This window comes from Chinchilla lanigera, unplaced genomic scaffold (genome assembly GCF_000276665.1).
Source record: "Chinchilla lanigera isolate Chin_1 unplaced genomic scaffold, ChiLan1.0 scaffold00026, whole genome shotgun sequence".
Taxonomy (NCBI): domain Eukaryota; kingdom Metazoa; phylum Chordata; class Mammalia; order Rodentia; family Chinchillidae; genus Chinchilla; species Chinchilla lanigera.
In genome coordinates this window covers 10,050,349-10,061,442 of record NW_004955427.1, presented here as the reverse complement: position 1 = coordinate 10,061,442, position 11,094 = coordinate 10,050,349, and positions in this window count along the sequence as shown.

Genomic DNA, 11,094 nt, shown 5'->3' with positions numbered 1-11,094 from the left:
GGGGGGGGCTTTTTTCCTGTACTGGGAATCGAACTCATGACCTTGAGCTTGCCAGGCAGGTGCTGTGCTGCTGAGCTAAATCCCCAGCCCCTCATTTTAGTTTTTTGAGACAGGGTCTCAGTATGTTGTTCAGGTTGGATTTCAACTAACTATGTAGTTCAGGTTGGCATCGAACTTGTAATCCCCTTGCCTCAGCTTCCCCAGTGCTGGGATTATACCACACCCAGCAGCACTTTTTGTATTTAGAGTAGAATTTCTCTCAGTAATCCTGGGATTATCCATGAAATGTAACCTTCCATGCACCAATCTGGGAGGCCTATGAAGTGTGTCATTACTTGTGAGAGTCAATTCTAGTTTTTCATAAAGGCAAGTTCAGCAGTATCGGCAGTAGGCAAACCTTACATGTTTAGATGTATGTTTCTAGTCATTTTTATTTTGAGAGAGAGAGAGAATGAGTTTGTATAACAGAGATAAATAAAATGGCTTCCTTTTCCACTAGAGATGCACCAATGGATCTACCAAAATAAAGCCAAAATGTTTGGACTTTGAGATTTCTCATTACTAACACAGAGGAAGAAAACACTGGAAAGAAATCTTTTACAATGGAGAAATTCTTACCCTCCTATGAATGAGAGATGCACTTTCTGTTCAAGTGACAACAGACAGTAGCAACAGACATTTCCCAGCAGCAGTATGGATACAGTGTAAAGTCTGGAATCCAGGGATATACGAGAATGCTGAGGAAGTTTCAGTAATTCACGAGACCCAGACTCCAGAGCCCTAAGTGTGGCCCGTCCTGGCGGTGTGAAGGGAATCTGGCCATTGGTGACATGAGCTACTGTATTCTGAGCAGACAAATGGCCTGTCTCCGTAGTGCACGCCACCCCGGCCTGTCTTCCAGAGAGACAGAGGAGGTCATTGCTGGACTTGGACAGAAGGGTGAGCACGTACCTGTGGGTAAAGAGGACCAGGAAAAGATGACTTGTGCCCTGCGAGAGAAGCGGGTGGGTATCAGTGTGAAAAGCAGGTGAAGGGTATTTCCAGAGCCTCTGCCAGTTTTTAATGTTTAGTGGGGAAGGTAATTGGGGGATATAAATGACCTCCAGGCATTTATCTACTTAGATAACATAATCATCTCTGGCAGGATTCTGGAAAAGCCAAAACAAAGACTCCAAGTCAGGAAGAGCAGGGTGGCTGACAAACCATGAATCCTGAAGGGCTAGGAAAGAAAGACACAGCATGGTGCAAGTGCTTGCTCAAAAACAAAAATACCTGTTAGCCCAAATGACGTGAAATTTAAAACTTACTCTGAGGTTAGTGATGGGCAGAGGGGACTGTAAAGAGTGTTCTGTAATTGCTAAGCCATAGACAACTGACGGTTTAACTTATCAAGACGAGTCCAAGCCAAGGAAGGCCACAGACACCCAGCTGTGGCCATGTGATCTCTCCAACCTGCAGACCCTGCTGGTCGATCACTAGCACCTGGCAGTCTCGGGGAACTCTAACCTGTCCTTCGTAGAGCCTGCTATGCCCCTTCTGCCTGAAGAGGGGCACCACAAGCCAACAGCATTTACCAGCCAACGTCTTTTGGGTGGAAACCTCACCTTCTTCACATCCTTGGTGTTTTCTGCTTTGAAATGGGCTATTACTGACACATTTATTTCTTTTTTGAGAAGCAACTGTTCCTTTCAGTTTTTTTGTTTTTTGTTGGGTCTTATATTTTGGTAGAGGGTCTATTTTTTTTTAGTTCTTTATATAGTCTAGATACTAATCCTTTATTGGAGGAATAGATGGCAAAAAAATTTCCCATTCTGTAGGTTGTCTCTTCACTCTGTTTGTTGCACAGAAACTTTTTAGTTGGATATGATTTGTTCATTCCCCAACTTAGGAACACTTGAGTTTAGGGCTTTCACGGGTGTACTCTATAAGAGCCACAGGTGTATTTCGTTGAATTATGAATGAATCTGATTTATAAACATTCTTCCAGAATGGAACTCATTTACAAATGGGGGACTTACGGTATTATTTCTTGTGCAGTTGGGTTTCTGTTCAGGAAGACCTTGCCTATGTCTTCAAGAGGTTTACCTATTTTGTCTCCCAGCAGATTGTTTCTGTTTTAATATTTAGATCTTTGATCCACTTTGACTTTAGTTTAGTATCTGGTGAGAGATATACTTATTTTTCTGCATGGTGATAGGCAGTTTTCCCAGCACCATTTGTTAAAGTGGGTAGCTTACATTGTTGGTCCCTTTGTCAAACACCAGACAGCCGAGCGTGCCTGGAGTTGTTTCTGCATCCTCTAATCTGCTTCACTGACACACATGTCTGTTTTTTTGCCAGTACCATGCCGGGAGTATCACTATAGCTTAATTAACATTTGAAGTCTGGGGTTGTGATGCTTCCTGCTTTGCTTTTATTGTCCAACATTGCTTTTTCTAGTCTAGGTCTCTTCTGGTTCCATATGGATTGTAGGATTGTTTTCTTTAGTTCTTTAAGGAACATTATTGGTATTTTGACTGGGATTGCATTAAATCTGTATATCAGTTTTGGAAGTACGGACATTTTTACTATATTAGTTCTACCTATCCAAAAAGAGGGGATATCTTTCCATTTTCTGGTGTCTTCTTTGAAAGAGACTGCCTTTAAAATAATTTAGCTCCTGTCCTTCCAGATATTTCTCTGTGCACATAAAATGTACTTATATAAATTCATATATACATCACATATGTGATATAATTCATACTGCTAGTGCCTATTTTACTTTTTATGGATAAATAATTTCAAACTTACAAAAAAGTTGTAAAAATGAATATAGTACAAATAACTCCATATATCCCTTTCTGGAATTCACTTATCATTAGTAATTGATCCCATTTGCTTTCTCATTTGTCCTATTAGAAGTTTTTATCCCTTGAGCCATTTGAAGGCAAGCTTTACATGTCTGTTTCCTTTGCCTGTAAATGTTTCTGAGTGTATTTTCTAAGATTTCTGCCTGCTTTCAAGAGATCTAGATACTAGGCAACTTGGGCTGATGGAGGATGAACGGTACTTCAGAACAAATCAAGATTGGAGAGAGGAGGCCAGAAGACATTAAACCCAACAGGGAGACACACATTCATTCTACCCAGCCAAGCCCTGCCCGTGGGGACGGCTTACCTGAGCTTGATCAGAGCAGGCAGCCTCTGAGATGCGTGTGCATGGACTTTTACGACCTTGGGTCCTGCTACCTATAATGTGACTCAGTTGCTCATTCTTTACCTGCTTTTTTAAAAATAAATTTTAATTTTTATTAGTACATGTTTGCAGCACATAATGATTGCAGCATCCATTTTTGAGGGGCTGGTATATAAGCATCCATTTTGGGGGGCTGGTATATAACATATCTTAATTCTTTTTAAGTCTCTTCCTCTTACCCTGCCCTTACCTACTATCTTATCTGGGAATAGATATTATAAACATAAATGTTTAAAGTCCAGGAGATTTTAACTTTTCTTCTTACAAACTGAATAATTTATTTCATAATCCCTAGAGAGGGTATGATCTACAAAGCTTGCTTGGAAAGAAAGAGGAGGGGGAAGTTAGTTTGGTAGTGAAAAAAGGAAGGAAGGAGGGAGGTAGGAAAGAAGGAAGGGAGAAAGAAGGAAGGAAGGAAGGAAAGAAGGAAGGAAAGAAATGAGATTTTTTTTGTAATTATTTAAAATCAGTTTTCTGTTGTTATGGTTGGTATTTAGGATTGAACCCAAGGCCTTTGAACTAAGCTACATTCCCAGCCTCCTCCTCTCTCTCTCTTTTTTGAGGCAAGGTCTTGCTTTGTAATTCAGGCTGGTTGAACTCACTATGTAGCCTTGGCTGGCCTCAAACTCGCAGTGATCCTCCTGCCTCAGTCTCCCAAGCGCTAGGATTAGAGGTCTGTGCTACCATATTTGGCTTGTACCTCTTCTCTAATTAGAAAAAAATTTTTTTGAGTCAAGGTCTGCTAAATTGCTAAGTTGCTCGGGCAAGGCTCCAATTTTCACTCTTTCTGCCTCAGCCATCCCATAGATTACAGGCATGTGCCACCATGCCTGGTTTCCCAAATTAGTTTTTATAATGTGACTGTATTCTGATTTCAGATGCTATGATTTCCCCCTAGGGGTCAGTTTCACAAAACTAAGTCACTATTTCTCAAGCCAAATGTAAGTGACTCCTGGTCTTCTATTTCCCTACCTTATTTCTGATAGTGCTGATAATCAGGAGCGGCAGAATGAAAACCCAGATTCTCCAGCTCCAGAAAACAAGGCTGAAGAACGTGTAGCACATCAACTGGAGTCTTGTGGTAAATCAGCAACAAAGGTAGGAATTAAATTTTCATACTCTAACTTCCAGCATCAAAGGCACTAATTTCCACTGTTCTGCTGCTAACGAGCACTGATTATTTGAGAACAGCAGAGAGGATTTGCTCTTTCCCGCAGTATGCTGGGCAAGCTGCTGACCGAGTCGCACTTTTGTTACCACTGCTGGTGGAAAATGGAGAAGCCCGGATGGGTCGTCTGGTCCACTGCCTGGGGGCAGGACTGCAGCTATTCTCCTGCAGTGGCTGAGCACATGTGGATGTCCTTTGGGCTGAGACCTGAAGGCAGGCTCAGGCTGCAGTAGGAGTCAGGTTGAATGGGATGATGGGATGGGTTTATTTAATTTTTTAAGAGCAAAGCTGAAGCAGCCTGGGCCTGGGATAATTCCAGACGGGAGATCACCTGCAGCATGCCAGAGTGCTGAGTGACTGTGAGAGCTCAGGACAGCAAAGGAGCGTGCAGACCATTGCCTGTCTGCTTAGGAAGGCTTTGCGGCGGTGCGGAGTGCCCCGCCTTCCCTTACGTCAGTTCTGTCTTGTTCTCTTCTCCTATGTAAGTTTAAAGCCAGGGTGGAGATTTCTCAACAGTCTGGTAGAGAACGAGCGTTTCTTCAACACAGGCATTTCAGCCCCCTGATGTGTGCAGCTTTCCGTGACCACAGCCCAGCTCCTCCACTTCTGCGTCTGTGACCTGGCAGATCATAGAGGAGAGATGAGCCGTGTCCCCTCCAGTCTGAGGGAGGCCCCCAGCTTCCTTCCTTCTTTTTTCCAGTCTGGATGTTTTAGCTATTTCCTTTTATTTATCTTAGTCTTTGAATTTTTTATTAGTACATTTTAGGTACACATAATGATCACATTCATCATAGGGAGTTTGTACCTGTACATGATGTATCTTGCTTCTTTTTTTCCCATTTCCCTCCCTTCCCATCAACCTCTCTTCCTCTTCTTTTTTTTTTTTTTTTTTTTTTTTTTTTTTTTTTTGTGGTACTGGGGATTGAACTCAGGGCTTTGTGCTTGCCAGGCAGGTGCTTATGCCACTGAGCTATATCCCCAGCCCTCTCTTCCTCTTCTTATTTACAAAAGCTTTGCTTCCATTTTCCCTTCTATTCTTTCTTTCTTACCCCTTCCTTTCTCCTCTCTCTCTTGTTCCCTTCTCGTTTGAATATTTTCTTTCCATTTCTCAATGTCTATTATACATTTTGGTTCTTCTTTACACTTTCATTTTCTCACACTGAAACAACGAAGTTTTTAAACATGTGTGTCTGATTTATTTCACTTAAGAGTATAGTCTCAAGGTGCATCCACTTACCTGGAAATGTCTCAAGGTTATCCTTCTTTATGGCAGAGTAATACTCTTATTAAAAACCACATCTGCTTTACCCATTCATCAGCTGATTGACATTTGTGTTGATTCCAAGATTTAACTATTACAAACTGTGCTGCTATAAACATGGGTGTGCATATATTACTGTGGTACTATGCTTTTAATTCTTTCAGAAAGATACCAAGAAGAATAGCTGGGTTAAATGGAACCTCTAGTTTTAGTTTTTGAGGACTCTCCACACTGATATCCACAGTAGTTGCTCCAATTCTTTCCCACCAGCCCTGCCAGCATTTGTTACTGGTTGATTTCTTGATGGTAGTCATTCTTTCTGGGCTGAGATGGAATCTCTGTGTTGGTTTTTTTTTTTTTTTTTTTGGTTTTTCTCCGGTACAGGGAACCAAACTCACAACATTGTGCTTGCCAGGCAGGTGCTTTGCCACTGAGCTAAATCCCCAGCCCCTCTCCGTGTTGTTTTAATTTATATCTCTCAAATAACCAGTGATGAACATTTTTCCATATACCTATTTGTCATTTCTACTTCACTTGAGATGTATCTTTGGTCAGATGCCCGTTTTTGGATTGTGTCTGAAATTTGGGTATCTGATTTATTTGAGTTCTTTATATATTCTAGATAATATCAGAGGAACAGCAAACTAAATTCCCTCCCTCTTCACTGTGGGTTGTTTTTTACTCTGTTACTGATTTCTTTTGCTGTGCAAAAGTTTTTTTTTAATAAGATGAGATCCCAGATGTTGATTCTTTGTGATATTTCCTGTGTGATCAGGATTTTGTTCATAAACACTTTATGTATGCCAATGTCTTCAAGAGTTCTACCTATTCTCTTTCCAACAAATTTAGTTTTTCTGATTTAACATTTAGATCTTTGCTCCATTTTGATTTTACTTTGGTGTATGGTGAGACATATGGGTCCAGTTTTAATTTCAGCATGTGGAAATCCAGTTTTCCCAGCATCATTTATTAATGAGGAAGTGAAGATGTGAAGGCACCTTCATCAAATATAATGTGGTTTAGTATGTTTAGAGTTGTTTCTGCATCTTTTAATCTTTTCCGCTGAACCTCAGGTCCATTTCTTTTTGCTAGTACCATGCTGTTTCTATCACAGTAGCTTTGTAGTATAATTTCAAATCAGGGATTCAAATGCCCCTTCTGGCTTCATTTCTTTGCCCCCTTAACTCCTGCCTCCCCATTACCTCTATTTCCATTCCATTGTCCGCTCTGTGTTCCTCAGTCATGCTACAGAACCTCCCACCTCAGCTGTTCCTGGGTTTGCGTTTCTTTTCTCCCAACACAGGCGTCCTGCCCAGGTCACTTCTCTCAGACCTTTTCTCAGATCTTAGCTTCTTGGTGGGGTCTGTCCAGGCATCTCTGGAAAGTTTCAGTCTTTCTCTAGAATGTGTACCATCCCCTTTTCTGTGCTTTTTTCTTCCTTGTGCTTATCACTGTCTAACCCAGTATATGTAATTTATTCATTAGTATCCATTTCTCCTCCTCCACACTAGACTAAACTCCATGAGACTATGATTTGTGTGTGTGTGTGTGTGTGTGTGTGTGTGTGTGTGTGTGTTGTATGTGTGGTACTGGGGATTGAACCCAGGATCTTCACACTGAGGTACACCCCAGCCCTATCCATCCATCTATGTATCTCTCTATCTGTCTATCTATCTATCCATCCATCCATCCATCCATCCATGTATTTTTGAGACCTAGTCTCATCAAGTTGCCTGGGCTGGACTAGAACTTGTGACTTTTCTATCTCAGTCTCCCTACCTTTTTTCCAGTGTGGACAAGTGGTTGACATTCAGCAAGAACTTGTTGCACAAGTGAGGAAATGAGAGGACTCAGCCCTGGAGGAGAGGAGCATACCTGGACCTCATTACTCAAAGGACTTAGCAACATTGACTCAGTGAATCTCCAAGCTCACCCTCACCACTCATTTGTCATACATTTTTTTCTTTTTTTTTTTTGGTCTTTTTGAGACAGGGTCTCACTATGCAGTTCAGGCTGGTCTTGAGCTCACTTTGTAGCCCACAACGATCCTCCTGCCTCAGCCTCCCGAGTGCTGGGATTACAGGTGTGTGCCACCATGCCACGGCTCATTTGTCGTACTTAACAAGATCAGAAAATCCTAGAAGAGCACTTCAGTTTGAATCCCTAAGTTAAACAATGTTACTTAAAGAAACAAGTACTGACACGGGGCAGATGTCAGACAAAAGGGAGAGTTCAACTCCCCATATTTGGGCAAAAGAGAAAATTATGTACAAAATTTGAAATTTTATACAGAGACTCCTGCTAGATTTAATCTCAGATTCTTTTAAACAATCAGTAGATTGATAAGCATGATTGATATTTGTGTAGTAAAATTTTTACCCGACCATTCTGACTAAGCTAATGCATGTCTTCTCTTTGGAACTGCAATCTCTGGGAAATAGGTTGAAATTTATTTGGTTGTTTCCCCTGTATGAACCCATTGACCACCTCCCAAAGTAAAGGGGAAATGTGTACTAGTATACTGCAAATGTCTACAAATAAAAAAAAAAAACACTTTAAAAAAAAGATCTCCTACTGTGTCAAGAACAGGTCCTCAGAAACCGTGTGTGGGAACTTGGACTGGGGCACCTAGAGATCAGCCAATAGCTTCTGCTCCTAACGCAGAGCCACTGGAATCTGACTGTGAGTGGATAAGATAATTTTTTAAAATAGAAGTGGGACTTGTGAGTTCATCTGTTCAAATTTGCTCCTGTAAGAGGTGAGACTTATGGAGTTTAAATGCCGTCCCTGAGATCGCAAGACAGTCACGGTCAGAGCTGCTCCAGAACCTGCCTCCTGTCCCGTTGTCTCCCTGCAGCCCATTCTAGCTGATGCTGTGAACCCCGGACACAGGCTGAACCGTGGGCTCCCTCCTCATGCAGTGGGAGGCCAAACTGAGCTCTTCGTGCTTCTCCCAGTGTTACTGCTTCTGCATTCTGCTAACCCCTCGTCATCTCTCACCAAGACTCTAGAAATAGTCTTCTAAGCAATTTCCTTGGCATATTTCTTTTCTTTTCTTTTCTTTTCTTTTCTTTTCTTTTCTTTTCTTTTCTTTTCTTTCTTTCTTTCTTTCTTTCTTTCTTTTTTCTGTCTTTTTGAGACAGGGTCTTGCTATGCAGTTCAGGCTGGTCTTGAGCTCACTTTGTAGCCCAGGCTGGCCTCAAACTCCCAACAATCCTCCTGCTTCAGCCTCCCAAGTGCTGGGATTATAGGCGTGCACCACCATGCCCTGCATTTCTTTTATTTCTAATTCACTCTCCCTCCACACAGGTGCCAAAAAGCAATGCCAAGCATGTCCTTTTTGTACATAAAGATACCCAAACTCCTTGGTATATATCTTAAATTCTGAACATTTTTGCTTCCTGAATATCTATGTATCTTTATATCCATCCCTTGAGCTAATATTATGGCCTTTATGTCACTCTTCAAATATATCATGCTCTTTACATCTTTGTATCATTAGGATTAGATTGGGATGTGTGTAACAGAAACAAGTTATCAGTCTCTCAGATAATACACACTTAAATTTCTCTTAGATAAAAGGAGTCAAGAATGGGGCAGTCCAGGGATGATGTGGCCGCTCCATTTTTATCAGGGCCCCAGACTAAGTTTTCTGTTTCACCACCCTCAGTGTGCGATTTACACTTGTACGTGCATCTTGTAACCCAAGGGAGCTTTAAGGAAGGAGAAAAATAACCATTTTTTCTCTTTTAAGGAGACTTCTCAGAAGTCTCAAATCACCTACTCACATCTAGGTGACCAGAACTCTCCCATGCCCGTGAAGTCAATAGTTCAAGCCTTCATGGTTCCCCCTGGCTCCCCCATGCATAGCAGGTCTCTTTGCCATGCCTGCCAAAGTGGTGGCTTTTATTATACATCAGCTGACTGATTGATCAACCAATAGTGATATAGCAACAGATCAGTTGAGAGATATATGAAAACACTTCCTTTACCAGTGGAGCTCCTCATATATATATATATATTTTGTTGTTGTTGTTGTTGTTGTTTCTTTTCGGTACCGGGAATCGAACTCACGACCTTGCACTTGCCAAGCAGGCGCTGTGTCGCTAAGCTAAATCCCCAGCCCCGAGCTCCTTATTTATAAAGACTATGGCTCCTGCAACTCTGTCTTGGCACCCAGCACAGAGTAAGCCTTGATAAATCTTTGTGAAATAAATGTGCGCATGCATGCTTAAAAAAGTAGGGTTTCTGAGGCTTCTAAACGAATAAAGTTTATGTCAGTGATAAAATCTGGGCCCTCTTTGGTGTCAGTGTTGAAGACCTGAGCACGATTAAACCCCACCCAGGGCATCTGCGGGCTACTGCGCCGGTTTTCTACCGTGTTCATACACCGCAGAGAAGATTCAGAACCGAAATCTACTTTGGTCTTCACTGCATGTCGGTGTTTGCAGAGGCGCTGCCTCAGCCAGGAGGGCTTGCTTTGACTATTTGCCCAAATCCCTTGCGGGATCTGCCCTTGGCAGTGTAGAAGAGGTTTTCCACCATAGAGCAACGCTCTGCCTAGGAGGAGCCGGAAATGTAAGTCTGAAAGGAGAGTGTCTGTGACACCCTGGGTAACTAGATGTGGCTGCAGATGGTTCCTTGCTGAATGCATTCTTAGCTCAGCGGCACGAGGCCAGCCAGGGCACCGGGAGAGTGAAAGACAAGGACGGGGTGAGGACTCCCCGCACTCACGCAGTGCGCACATGGTGCAACCGGAAGGCTTCCCATGTTCCACGGGCTTCCTTGGTCACCCACTGTGCTAGTGAGGCCGTGGAAGCCCGCAGACTCCTAGCTCCTGAAATCTGCCCCCTCCAGGAAGGGAGGGTACCACTGTATCCTGTGAGCAATGATGCTTGGCATTGTTTTCCTATCAGTGCCTTCCTCGGCCCCTCCCTGGGCATTACACACTGCAAAATGTGAGGGTTGGAGTTATTTATCACCAGCACTTTTCTCTCCAGGCGGCGGACCAATTTTCTTTTCTCCAGATGGCTCTCTCAGGCTGGCCAGAGAGAAGACTGGGCTGGCCATCTGCTTCTTGTTGCCATTTCAAGCTGGCCAGCCAGTCAGCAAGGCCAGCGAAGCCCAGTGCACCAGCTGTTGGTCTAGGCTGCCCCCCTTCGGCCTCCCACCTTGTCAGTCTAGGCGGGAGAGGACAGGGCCATGCTGAAATGCATGTTTCACACTCACAAGGTGGGATGGTTTACTTCCATCCACGTGCCAGCCAGCTTCCCTGATGGGGCACATAATCAGTGCTGCCCTGGGACTTTCTTAAGAATGATGTTTCCACTGAACTGACACGCGCCTAACAGCGAATGACTTGGGGAGAGAACAGGCAGTGTTTGGTCAGCATGTCTGTTGGGAAGAGTGCAAGACAATTCTGAGTCTCATA